Source organism: Lutra lutra, chromosome 6 (assembly GCF_902655055.1).
Source record: "Lutra lutra chromosome 6, mLutLut1.2, whole genome shotgun sequence".
NCBI classification, from domain to species: domain Eukaryota; kingdom Metazoa; phylum Chordata; class Mammalia; order Carnivora; family Mustelidae; genus Lutra; species Lutra lutra.
The window spans coordinates 12,972,095-12,986,356 of NC_062283.1; the positions used below are offsets into that span (position 1 = coordinate 12,972,095).

The 14,262-nt window shown below is 46.3% G+C and overlaps 1 long non-coding RNA gene across 2 annotated transcripts in view; it reads left to right on the forward strand.

Moving 5' to 3' along the window:
* The window catches only part of LOC125103091 (uncharacterized), a 148,354-nt gene that overhangs the window by 87,139 nt on the left and 46,953 nt on the right, over positions 1 to 14,262 (forward strand). For both annotated transcript variants that reach the window (XR_007128282.1, XR_007128281.1), the window contains exon 2: positions 12,298 to 12,504. This is a non-coding gene — a long non-coding RNA (uncharacterized LOC125103091). The remainder of the gene's footprint in view (positions 1 to 12,297; positions 12,505 to 14,262) is intronic.

A 14,262-nucleotide genomic window follows, 5' to 3' on the forward strand; every position in this document is an offset into this window, starting at 1 on the left:
TTAAAACTCTTACCATTCGGTTTGCCTTAGCAGTTTTAAACCTTTTTTTTTTTCTTCTTTTTTTGAAGCCAGAGCTTTGCTTACCAGAGAAAATGACTTTAAAAAAGACAACTGCCAAGAATGAGAGCATCTTGTCTTAAGAACTGTTTCATTTACCTCCAGTGAAATTGCAGGGTTGGTGGGGCGCCTGGGTGGCTCAGTGGGTTAAGCCGCTGCCTTCGGCTCAGGTCATGATCCCAGGTCCTGGGTTCAAGCCCCGCATCGGGCTTTCTGCTCAGCAGGGAGCCTGCTTCCTCCTCTCTCTCTCTGCCTGCCTCTCTGCCTACTTGTGATTTCTTTCTGTCAAATAAATAAATAAAAATCTTAAAAAAAAATTGCAGGGTTGGAGAGCTTCCTAGTGCTTTGAAGGTGGCTAGTGGCTGGAGAGGACAGAAGTGGCCTCCCAAGGCCATTTCCCACTGCCCTCCAATGATCACTCCTGTTCTGGGGCTGGGGATGACACCGCTGGTAGTGAAGGGCCTGAAAATGTTTTCCTCTTCAGGCTGATCAAGAAGGACAGTATCTTCCCAATGTCTAGGAGCTGCGGTGGCCACTGTGACCTCTGAGGTTCCAGCCCATCCACGGCCGATCTCCAGGGCTACCTGTAGCCCACCAAGTGAGTTCCCAGAAGGTAGATGGCAGAAGAGCTTGGGGACTCCAGATCTGCTTTCTGGTCTACCTTCTTTCGCGGACGGGAGTCCTCTGCTGTGCCCACCAACGCGGGCACTCGCATATGTGGCTTTCTGGGCACGTTGCCAAAGGGCTCACACAGGACTCCCTATTCAGCCCTAAATGGCATCCTGTGCTGGCTTGTGGGGTGGGGCAGCCCAGCGGGGCTCCTCTCGTGACTGGAGTCGGATCTCATGTGGCCTCCTCCGAGGCAGGCACGAGTGAGGGTCCCGAGGCTGCTCCAACAAGCGGCCCCATTGTATCCGCCCCCGGGAGGGGGGTGCTGGGTTGCGGAGGGGCGGCTCCGTGGTGACCGACGGTAATGGGGTCCTGGCGTGTCTGTTGGGTTTGATTGCCTTGAACCGGGGGTGGGGAAGAAGCCATGTGGTGAGCATGTGCTCGGGGCGCGTTCGGGTCCACGGGCTGGCAATGTGCTTTGAGTTTGGGTTTCCTTTCTTTTTCAGAAGGTGGTTGATTCATGCAAAATGCTTAATGATGCCTGCAACGCAGGAGCGGGGCTCGGATCCCCTTTGATGTGCAGGGTCTTTTTGGAGGTTCCAAAAAAACAGTTCAAAGGTTTACTTTGGACACCACACCTCCAGCACATGTCAGAGTCAAGGCCTGGCTCCCCAGGCAGCACGCTGGAGAAAACATTTTGTGCCGGCTTCTTCCTCTCTCTGTTTTGTCTTGTGCTGAGCAGACTTCCCGACTTCACGCGGTCTTGAAGGCAGAAAGGAGAGATCGAGCAAAGGAAAATAAATGGCTCTGAGCGGTTGGAGGGGCCAGGGAAGCAAGGGTGCACCATGGTCTCTCACTCCTGCTGAAACTGGACCAGGGGAGCGGGGCTGATGTTTGCCTGCGGCGACAATTGTCTCCTCTTGCCTTGGAGCTCGGGGCTCTCCCCGGGAAGCATATTCCCAGGCAGAAAAAGAACCATCTGAATGCCCCATGTGGGTCAAATTGCAGTTCTGCCTGGGTCTGTGTCAGGCTGCGGGCAGCAGGGCCGTCTTCCCTCGTCCCTTTCCTCTGTAGGATGTGGGACTCAGGGACAGGCTCAGGATGGGGGTGAGGGGTGCTGGGTGGGGTGGGTTTGGAGGTGGCTCTATCTGGTTGGAGACTGGAAGGGGAACCATTTATCATGCTTCCATGTTCTGAGAGGTTATTTGCCCTTCCGCATGCCTGGGAGGCGTGCGTGCCCGGGGCAGGTCCCCCCAAGCTCTGCTCACAAGCTGGAGGCCTGCAGGGTGGATGGTGTAAGATTCCTGTCTGCCTTTTGAGAAAAAGCAAAGAGCTGTGCCTGCCAGTGGATGTGGCTGTGACCTTGACGTCAGAGGTTCAAGGAGAGGTTTTCTTCCCTCCCTCCATCTCTAATGATCTAGAGCTCTTGAGTCTCTTGGAGGAGCCACTGGTCTGGTCTGTGGGCTGTTTACCCACTGGCCAGAGGTGGATGTTTCCACTGTGAGTTAACTGTTTCACAGAGTCTGAAACCCAGATGCCCCAATCTTCTGTTCTCTTAGAGAAAAGGAACAAATCAAAGGACTTGTCCAGCTCAGGGTGGGCCAAGACAGGAGAATCTGGAGTGTCGCTGGACAAGGTGGGAGGAGATGTGGAGGCTCCCAGGGCCCCACGGTTGGACCTTAGAATTACCACAGACAGTGTGGGTTCCCGCCCCCCAGCAGCCCCCAACCCTTCCAGAGCTGGCGTCTCTGAGACACCACACATGTTGTCAGCTTCCACAGCAACCTTACCACGACATATGCAAATCTCAAGGGGTCAACTCTGCAACAGTTCAGCAAGTTGTAGGAATATGGGCCCTTAGATTATTTTTTATGTCATCTACCTCAGGTTTTTGTACATCTCTTCAGGTTCCCCTCATCGGTTTGCCTTTTGCCCTGTTTATGTCTTCATGGCCGGGGAATTCCACAGGCCTCTGCCTTGTGTGTGGTTGAAAATCATCTCTGTGCAGCCTTCGAGTCCATGAGGCTCTGGCTGCGCCCATGTCCTGCCCATAGGAGAACTCAGTGACTTATTCTCTCTTTCCAGGGCTCGTGTCCTTGGAGATACTCTCTGGTTTCTGAGCATTCCTACACATTTCTCTGGCACCTCACATGGCATCTTTGCCAGTTTTCTCAGGTCGCCTGAAATCTTTCCTCTTCAGGGATAGAGGTTCATTCCCTGGATCCTTTTCCCAGTCTCTCATATTCTCTTCGGCAGCCCTTCCCTCCCTGTCCATCTAGGATCTTATTTTCATTTTCGAACAAACGTTAGTGTTTTGTAATGTCCGCTTCTGATGGTGCTAACAACGAAAGAAGAATGACTCTGGGTCAGGCAGCATGAGAAGCGCTTTCATTTATGAGTGACTTTCAGAGAATTCCTGCACCGCTCTCCCATTTCCACACCTGAGAATACTGTCACTTGACAAGTTAGACTTGTAGTAAAGTAGTAGTTGGGCAGATCTTCTCCCACAACGTGGTTTCTCTCTGTATCACAAATGGTTCCCTCATACTAGATGGAGAAGATTGCTCTCCCGTTCACCTACTGTTTAGATAGACATGGCTCCCGTTCCGCCATATTACTAGCTCGGAGACATCGCTAATCCAAAGTATTGGATTGATCTCCATTTCGTGTGTGTGTGTTTTACTTACTATTGGTCAATACTGGAGCTTGATCTTACTCTTGCCTCTGGTGAACAATGAAGCAATTTGATTCATTTAGAAAATAGCTCTAGATTCACTTGCCAATGCCATAGAAAGAGAATCAATCTCTAGTCCTCCTCATTTCATCAATTCATGTCCCGATTTTGTTCAGGCCAGCTAATCTTCTTTTCTGGCCTTGGTGCCTGAGCAGCCAGGCCAAATTCACATAGCCCCTTTTCTCAGCTCCCGCAAAGCAATCATCCAGCATGAGGCGCAGCAGGGACTGATAGAAGAATGCAAGGTTTGCTATTTGGGTGGCAAGAAGAGAGGCACTGAGCAATTATCTCCAACATTAATAATGCATGACTTAGAAGGAAACTATGCCACGGCCTGGACCCACTTCCATATGCCCTAGGACCATAGAGAGGAAGGCATATTGGAGAGGTTGGGAATTCCAAGCCATAAAGTCAAAGGGATAAGGACGTCGATAGTACACTTGGCCATTTCATAATTGCAAAATTGGAGGTAGAGGAAAACTAAGTGATCAGGGGAAGGGAAAATTTAACTCAAACACCACAAAATCTTATTTCAAATTGGGAGGCCTATAGACCAGGAAGAGTGTTATTGATGAAGATGGAAGAGATGTGGCTGTGTGCTCGCCACTGTATGGAGACTGACAACGCACAGGGCTGTGTTGTGGCATTTTTGTGTCTGTCTAGTCTTCATGGTGAGATGACACCCTTCCTAAGGGCCGGATAATGTCACGTATGTCTATAGGGCCTCACAGAGTGCTTTGAGTGGAGCCCATTCTCAGAAACATGTAATCAGTATACCGATTGACATACAATTAAAACTCACTTGAATAAGAGACTTGAGGAAATCACAATTTAGGTAATGCCCAGCTAAGTACTGTGACATCAAAGTCCTGATCCTCTGTATTTATTAGGGCATGGACTAACATATTAAAACAGAATGATCCTAAAACACAGTGATATAAATAGGATCAAAGTTTCTTCTTCTCTTATGTAATAGTCCGCAGGTCAGCAGGCTGGGGCCGGAGGCAAGGCAGTGGCTACAGCTGCACTCAGCAGGAAGCAGGAAAAGAGCCAGGGTAGTGAGTGACCCATGGCAGGGCTCATAGTCTTCTGCTCACATCCCGTTGGCTATAACTTGATCACGTGGCCACCAAAGCTGCAAGGGAGGCTGGGAAATGCAGTCTCCAGCTGATGGGCTAGGCCCAGGTACAATTAGGGGTTGCGTTATTAAAGGGGGGGAACAAATATCAGTGGACAAATAGCTTCTGATAGTCCCTAAGCTAAATTTTTCCCTAAGTGCCTTCCCTTCCCTCCACTCCCCTGTGTGGCCCTCCTCTCCCATTCTCTTTCTTTCCTTTCTTCCTTTGAAAGGGGGTTAATGTTATCCTCATAAGCAAATGGAAGGAACCTGCCAAAATATGCCTTGTGGTTGGCCCATTAATACTCCCAGTCTGGGAGGAATCCTCCACGTGTGACCAAAGGAAAGCAAAATCTCAGCTCTGATCTAAATACAGGGCAGGGACAGAGCTAGCCAGAGGAGCTGGGAACAAGGCAGGTGGCTGGGAGCTGAAGAACATGATTGCCTGAGCCCTTGAGGAGGGGTGTGTGTCTGTGTAAGGGGGTTTGCTAAGAATGTCAGGGAAGGATCCTCTTGTCAACTGGAAAGAGATCCCCCTCCCCACTACCACCTGATGAGGGTCAGGTGTGAGACAGGAAACATGTGGCCTCTGGAGGAAGCAGGCTTGGTTTTCTGACCTGGCCCATCCAGACCTAGGGAGCACAAGCAAAGTCAAGGAGGGGAAGACAGGCCAAGATCCAGGGTCTAGGCTGGCAGGCAGAGCAGAAGGAGTGGACTCTCAGGGTGGATGGAAGGCCTCCCTCAGAGGCTAAGACATGGAGCCTAGGGAAACTGGACACAGTGACAGGCGGATGTCAAAGGAGATCGTTGCTTATAGGTTGGACATGCCAGCCACACAGGGGGAGGGAGGTGGGAGGAGGGAAAGTCCCCAGGAAGTGGCACAATGTGATAAAAGTGGTTTTAAAAGCTTTCACACTTGAACTTGTTTATCTCTGATCTGTTTTCCTGGAGATGGTCTTAGAAGCATAGCCACTGTCTCTTCCGACCTCCCTTCCTCCTCCTCTCTCTCCCTCCTTGTCTCTCTCCTCCCCCCCCCCTTATAATAGACATTAACTTAACCCTTATTCCTTACCAACTACTATCCCAGGAGTTGGGGAAAACAACCACGAACCACCATTTGAAAATTATAGTCGAGAGAGAAATGATTCATGGCCAATTCCTGGTCAAATATCCTTGTTCTCTGGGCCAAGCCTTTCCTTGCTGGGCCCATAACAGGGCAGCTCAGGTGGCATTGGCGATGATCAGTGGGGTGATTCATTCTCTTCCAAGGAGGTTTCAAGGAGCATGAGCAGTGGTTGCTGAATATTATTTGCAAACCACCCATAACCCTGTAGATGTTGACCGTGTGGAGCTATACCCAGGATCTGAACTCTGCTCCTCTAGAGGCATATTAGAGACAGAGATGGAGTGAGTTGATGAAATCCCCTGAGGGATACAGAGGCCAACCATCAAAGAGGCAAAAGATGTTTGCCCCAGAGAGCTGAAGTCTTCTTGGTTGGTTGTTGGGGGAAACATTATAAATGGACAGAGCATTGTGCAAAGTATTAAAGCTGGAGGAGAGCTGCCAAATACATTGTGTTCAATAACTAATTCTCTTGCTTTTGAAGATGATGTTTTACCTATTTTAAAATTAGTTCATGCACAATTTCAGAAATGTAAGATTACTCTGTATTTGACTTATGATTCCCCAATACGTATTGTAAATTGGTCTGGCACTGCTGAGATCACTTCATGGTAAAATGAAAGGAGCTTCAGATTCTGATCTAGATTTTTAGATGACTTGAGTGTGAATCCTGTATTTGAGTTTTTATCAGCCACAGTGTTAATCTATCAAGGAGGACAGCAGTAGCCGTTTTAGACAGGTCGTGGGGATCAAATGTGATGTGGGAAAATACCCCATCAACTGTCAAGTATTGTACTACTGTTAGATTTTAGTATACCTATTCTATTACCAAGTGTCAGTTTACTTGAAATAACTTCGAATGGCCTGATATCAACTTGGTCGTTTTGAAGCTTAACCACTAATCTCATAAAACTACAAAAATAATTGTAATGCTTGGATTGGGGCTCTACAAATCTTTGCCCAGACTCCTTTTGATAGGACACAAGCTTTCTGAAGTATTTGGAATTGTCTTTAAATATCTTCGTGGTTCATTTTCTTTATCAAGGTATATGACATAGGAGATTATTCTGGTGATAAAATACATTTTATAACTGGAAAAAAAAAATCTCTGCCCAGTGATCTTGAAAATACCAGGAAAGATTCCTGGCTCACCGTTCCTCTGTGTGACTTCCTCTTTTCCCTCAATGAGAGACCAACTTGTAGAAATCTTGTGTTTGGGTTGGCAATATTCTAAAAAAGGATTGGGGTGCCTGGGTGGCTCAGTGGGTTGAGGCCTCTGCCTTTGGCTTGGATCTTGGTCTCAGGGTCCTGCGATCAAGCCCCACATTGGGCTCTCTGCTCGGCGGGGAGCGTGCTTCCTCCCTCTCTCTCTGCCTGCCTCTCTTCCCACTTGTGATCTCTGTAAAAAAAAAAAAACAAAAAAAAAAACTTTAAAAAAGGATTATGTTGCTAAGATTGACTGATTTGGAAGAGTTGCCCACAGCATTATTTTTATTTATTTATTTTTATTTTTTATTATGTTCAATTAGCCAACATAAAGTACATCCTAAGTTTTTGTTGTGCTCGATTTGTTAGTTGCATATAACACCGTTATTACGTTATCTACAGAATAATTCCAAGATGAGAAGAAACCTGTGATCAATACAAAAACTAATACAAAAGGCCCTTCCTTTGAACTTTTCTTATGCCTGTCACCCAGAGCTGGGGAGACAGAGCAACGACAGTCTGAAAGCCATGAGTATATATCCCTGGACAAACGTGGCCTAGACAGATGGCTCATCTCTTCTCCGTGTGAAGTTCTCTGTCAGTGGGAAGCCCGCTGCTGGATTCTTACCCCGCAAGGCTGCTCTTTGGGGGTTCTGCGGAGGCATTCAGGGTGGAGGTTGTTTAATACCACCTGGTCTTGGTTTAGACACTGCAGAGGCGTATACTTCTCCGTGGGCTGAAAAACATATTTCAAATACTGGAATATATAAAGAAGAGCTCCTTTGCAGCCCACACCTTCTAGAAAGTACTATGGACTGAAAACCGGTGATCCCTATTGTGTCAGGTAGAAAGTTATGCCCCAGGAGCCAGGTGAGAACTCTTATTTCCACTGAAGTACTACTTATTTCCTTATAGGATACCCAGTTTGTTTCCAAAGAGCTGACCCATTAAGTAAAATAAAACAAAGTGTGCTCTATTATCTTGCAAATTGGTCTGTTCCAATGACAGCAGACAATGACGGAGAGAAATTGCTAGGAGCTATAGACGTTCTAGTTATTATAAAATAGGGCTATGGTTTTCATGGGATTGCTAAATGAAGGAATCATTCTCACAGTAGAGTTTGGACATCAGATCTGTCCTACTTCTATCGAACGCCACAGATTACCTTTTAAACAGTCAGGACCTTTAATACTCAATTGATAACCAGCTAGTGAAGACCTGCCGTGTTCTGAACTGCAAAATAGGGGAGGAAGGGGAAGATACTGGGGGATGTGAGATTCATTCTTGCTTGGGGCACTAGCCCAGGTGGTCAAAGGTAGAGGTCATAGGAGTCCGGAGAAAGACACCACAATGGACTTAGTTGCTCCAGACAAAGATCAGGCTGGTCACAGGGCAGGTATTTGGTTTCTGACCTGCTTGGTGAAGCAAAACCACTTGCTCTTAGTTCCAAGAAAACCAGCCGCTAAACTGAGAACCACCTCAGGTTTCGGGTGAAACCACCCGAGAGCTGCCCAGGGGCTCGTGAGCCTGACCTTATTTCTTGCCTTTCTGCTCCCTGACTCGCCTGTCCTGGATCCTGCTCTTTCACTCTGGTGCAAGCAAATATCCTCTGGCTTTGAGGTCACCCCGCCCATGCTGTGACATATTTATACCTATTTCTTGAAAATGCAAAGCAGTTGTGATAAAAACATAGCTCAGGAGTGGGAGTACCTTCAACCCAAGGCTCACAAAACGCGTTTCCTGGTGCCTTTTGTCAATAAACAACAGCTCAACTACCTCCACTGTGACCTATGTAGAAGGCTGGGTATGGAAGGGACCTTCGGGTTTATTTACTAGTTTATTCTCCTCACCGTTAAAGAAGGGGAGGTCCAAGCGTTTAAAAGGACTTGCCAAGGCCACAGCTGGTCAGCAGTGGAGCCGATAGAACTCCATTTCCTGTGTCTTCGGTGTGAACCAAATCCCCCAGGAACACAATCCCAGATCCAGTGTAGACCATACCCTGGGGAAGAAGTCAGGGCTCCCTTTCAAGGCCATGACTGTGGGCTTGTGGCCTTTTTCTCCTTTCTCCATTTTGGAATGGCTACCCAATGTCACTGAGCCTATTTCCTGAAACCTTCAAAAGAAGAACCCCTCACAAATTTCTGAGGTTGGCCCAGTATTTGTTAAGAACCAATGGTTGGAAAATGTCCCTTGTAATTTTGAAGCAAGTCTGCTGGTCCAAGATGTGATTCTATAAATATCTACCACATAACATCATCAATCCAGTTTTTTCTTTCTGTTGGCCTGGAGCACCTTAATCCTTAGGTTGGCTTTAATTAATTCCAGGTGTATGATTAATACGTTAATGGCGCCCTCTCTCAGCGCTCAGCATCTCGTTGTGCGACAATTTCTTGGACTTCAGTTGAGCTCTGTGCTCTCAGGCTCAGCGGGGCTTTTGTGGAGAGAGGGTGTCTTTATGACAGTTGGAAAAATCCTCACTCCAGCAACAGATAAACCCGAGGGTTGATCATTTTTGCTGCGAATTGATTCCAGAGACCTGTGAACATGGAGCTCTGCCAGTATGTAGAGAACGACTCATGTTACAAAAATTCAGATGAACGTGCAGCGTCTCAGGCAATCAGCTATTGTTGAAAATCGGGAGAAACGCGGTGTTAGCCTAGGACCATGGGGGAGTTTTAGGAATGAATGTGGCTGCGGTCCTTGGCAGGAGCAGGGAAAGAGTTTGTAATGGCCTTGGCGACCAAGGACAAAGTGCGATCTTGGACAGAGAGAAAAATTTCAAATCAATCGTGTAATTGGTGTGTGTGGCCCAAGTTCAACCTCAGCTTCTCCTTCCTTCAAATCCCTTTTTCTGGGCCGTGCCATGAGTGAGTGGGTGGAGGAGATCACTGTCTCTGTAGCTGTCTGCTGGGGCATCTATCGGCAAAGGCAAACAGGGAAATGAAGAAAAGTTCCTGTTTCAAGAGATTCTTTCAGAATGCAGCCCCACATGTCTGCTTTTGTCTTTGTTATTTTGCTCTGTGAGGGTTTTCTCAGTCTCTGTGTGTCTGGCTTGATGGATAATCTTTCCAATGTGGAGGAATATTTTAGACTGGAATGACACCGTCTTAGGCCTTAGAAAAGCTTGAAGAATTCATTTCTCATACCTGCTGCAATGTGCTAATGACGGAAGGTTGTAGAAAACACGAAATACTTGAATCTCCTGGATACGGAAAGTTAGCGAAAACGTTTCGTGCCATTTTCCATTGCCGTTCCAAGATCACATCTGTTTGGAACTGAACCGTGGCATGTGTGCTGGGGAACCTGTATGAAATTAACTTTTATAGCTGCCTTTACAAGCAGGATCTTTTATTGTCTACAACTTGGCTGGGATTCAGGAAGTTCCCAAAATGATTTATTGTCATATGTGCCTATTCTATGGCGGCTGATGAAACTGATATATGATGGAACATATGCAGTCATTCTGGCTAGAGACAACAGATCATCTAAGCCTTTTATCCAAAAGGATTGGAGAATTCACATTGTAGAAGGCAAAAAAAAAAAAAGTATTTTGTTTTAAGCGAAGTAATTACTTGCAGGAGCAAAACATTTGTTACTAATCCTATGGTTCTTTTCTGTTTGCCAACATAGTAAAAACTTATTAGAGTCTAGAATCCATTCTTTAACTAAATACTGAAGGTACTATTTCCCTGTAAATGTTGAATTGCATTCTTATAATACCTGGGATGGTTCGTTCGGTTTATGAGACCATGATATTAAGAATCAAAAGATCACGGACTTAAATTTCTTTCATGTTACTTAAGGCAAAAAGCCCCACATCTCTTCTAGTTTCACAGAGGGGCCCCTTAGTCCAACCACTCATCCTTCCTATGGTTGCAAGAGGAATTTGGCGGAGTGAGGGCTGATAACAATGGAGTCTCTTTCCTGGTTAAAGCCCTCAGAAGCATGTGTTTCTGCTGATGAATCAGAACTTCCATACGTGAAGGACAGCACCATGAGCCCATCAACGAGAACAAGAACGATACCGCATTTGCCTCAACTAGGATGCGGGAAAGGAAAAGATTCAGTCTAATTCTAGGATCTGCACTTACAGCACATGCAGTATTTAATCCTGTGGCAAAATCTGGAGTTTCTGGAGTCGGTGTGTTCTCCCTCAGCCAGACAGCTAACTGACACATTCATATTTCAATTGGAAGTGGGGAGTCAGAGATCTGGGTTTCAGACAGATTTGGAAATGTTAACCAGCGAGAAGATTTAGATCCAGTTTTCTAGTGACAGTGGCGGTTGGAAACATCTGATGTACAGTGTCCGTGGAAAACGAAACAAAACAAAATCCTTAGATACGATATAAATATTGTCCACAGAGCTGTTCATAAGACAAAGGTGGTGATGGTTATTCCAGTGGAAGTGGAGACAATAGATGCCCACTTCTGGGGAACAGAATTTGGAGCCTGGTTCTGGGATTCCTGCCTGGTCTTACACTAATCCTCTTTATTTCAGAAGCATTTTATTTTTCCTTAAAAATGGCAGTGATCTATGTCTTTACCACCGCACTCATCTTCCTAAGGAATTTAGATATCAACAGATATCATTATCTTCCTACAAATAGAAAAATAGAAACTGAATTTATGGGATTTAGCTGCATTGATTGCAAACCTCCGGAAGAATCTGGAATTCTGTTTCTGTCTATGAGCCGACCGTGGAACCAGAAAGAGTCCTAGTTGGGTAAGAGCCTCAGTGGCCTTCGGGGCTCGCTCTCGCTCCCCTCCATCTGCCAGACCTGATGGTTTGACACAGCCACATGTTAGTAAACTTATTGCCCAGAGAGGTGCATCAGCTTCAAACGGTGAAGTAATCGTTCCTAATTGTGGACAATTGCTAACAGTTTCAGAGCCGAACTTTCCCGCACCACGATGGATCATGCTCGGCACACTCTTCCCTCGAGGCCGCCAGCAAACAATTCAAAGTACACGTCTCCCTGTCAGGCGCATATCTTTGCTTACGAGGAAGGATCACACATTTTCAAGGGGCTTGGAAACAGTTGAATGCGGATAATGTTAATTTGGTGTAAAACTTCAAGTGGCATATTACTAATGCCAAAGAACAAAGCAATTGAGGATCTGGTAACTAATTACTAACAGCACTGTCACTATTTTATGTAAGTGTGAACAAGAATCATATGTTTCTTATAGTTCATCCTTGTTGATGTACTTAACGTTACTGGTAAGAGCGTGCTAATGAGCAGCTAGTTGATTAGGGAGAACTGCTGTGGCTACTTCTTGGTAGCAGCATTTTGTACCCGTGCCCAGAGGCCCCGGGGGCAGTGGACATTCTTTAAATAAATGAAGCAGTTTAGTAGCGGTTGTGATTTAAAGGCACTATCGCGGACTTGAATTAGGAGACCCTGTCATCATAATCTGGGGCTAATGACACCGTGATTTGGTGTTGCAGGAAACTACCGAGACTGCCCGATGGAGAAGTCTAGACTTCAGCCTGTGACTCTGGCTTCCCGGGGAGCCCGAGATCTTGCTGTGACATCGAATGAATACATATCGGTGAGTATGAGGCGACTACATTAATTCGGGGGTTCTGGGATGAGATGGGGACGTTAATATTTATTCGAGATCAAGGGAGCAGCTGCGGTCAACCTGCTTTGTTGTGTGTATTTTATTGTATTATGTTTGTTTTTATTTGTTTTTTCAATGAGCCTTTTATTTGAGAATACCGAGAAGATGTATGTAATGACCTTGTGAGGACAAAGAGGACCCATGCCCAATCCTGGGGGTTTATGGATTGAAAGAACCTCTCACCAAGGGCTACGGGTTTGTGTGTTGACATGTAAAAGGGGATGCTGAAGACATGAAGGCAGAGTCATTTAAAGGACAGAATTTAGAATCACAGAATCCTAAAACGTAGAGCTGGAAGGGATGGGAAGGTAACTGTCTCATCTGCCAGGTAGTCTGTGATGTAAGAGGTGATGTCATCGGACTGCCATCACCGACTTCTGGTGAGAAATCAGACTCAGGGTCCCCTTCCTAACTACCCATCCCTTATGCTCTCCAGAGCATTAATTCCTTAAGAAAACCCAACTGCTTCTCCACCCTCAGAGCCCATCCTCATCAGGAAGGCATCCAACTGTAATTTCATTGTTGGGCAGGTCTGTCTCTAGATGTCTGGTCAGACACGTCTCACTTCTCCTTGCAAATCAGCAAATTTACTCTCTGGTCTGTATCAATCTTGTGTGCCTCTGGTTAGATTGAGTTCCTTCCTGGGGCCACTGGACCCAGAATCAGGAAGTGTGGGCTCTGGTCTCATTTCTGTCAAGTCAGGTAACACCTCAGGTCTGTTCTTTTCTTTGTAACTTTAGAAAATGATTGGGTGATATCTAGAGCTCTCTTGGCTCCAAATTGCTAAGACGGGAAACACATCTGAGAGAGAAACAATGGGGCCTGTCTCCTGGGCAGGGTGGTGACCATCTTTTTTTTTTTTTTTTAAGACTTTATTTATTTATTTGAGAGAGCAAGACCGTGCATAAGCACAAGCAGGGGAAGGGGCAGAGGGAGAAGGAGAAGCAGATTCCCCAGTGAGCAGGGAGCCCAACTTGGGTGGGGCTCGATCCCAGGATCTTGAGATCATGACCTGAGCTGAAGGCAGATGCTTAACCGACTGAGCCACCCAGGAGCCCTGGTGACCATCTTTTCATACATAAATGTGAATTATGAGTTCCAAAAGGGAAGGTGGGTATGGAGGAGGATGGACCTGGGTGGCTTGACAGCACCACCGAGCAAGACTGCAAAAGACCTAAGAGGTCTATGGACAAAATGATGTTTAGATGAAAGGGATGAGTACTGAACCCGGGTCAGCAGAATCTCAGTGAAGCTCACTGAGAGTCCATCAGCTGAGGATGGGGTAGAAACCAGATCTTTGGTTTTCTCCAAATGTGCTCTAATAGTAATACCATAGGAACAAAATGATTCTAACATCACATAAGTTTTTATTTTTAAAAGATTTTATTTATTTTGAGAGAGAGATTGAGAGAGCACATGTAAGTGCATGAGTGAGGGCAGGGGGTGTGGGACAGAGGCAGAAGCAGACTCCCTGCTGTACACAGAGCCAGAGTGGGGCTTGATCCCAGGACCCCGAGATCATGACCTGAGCTGAAGTCAGAGGCTTAACCGACTGAGCAGCCCAGGTGCCCCAAATCACATAAGTTTTTCAAACTTTGGGAAAACAAAATTAAATGGATTTGTTTATGAAAGACTTCTTAGTGCATTTAATAGGACAAAATGCTTTGGGAGTATCCAAGGTGCAGAATATACCAGATTCTTTTGTCCATGGACACGTTGTTTTTTGGCACATTTCTGGGGAAGTTTCTGAGAACAGACTTGGGGAGACGGTAGTTCAGGCTGATAGCTT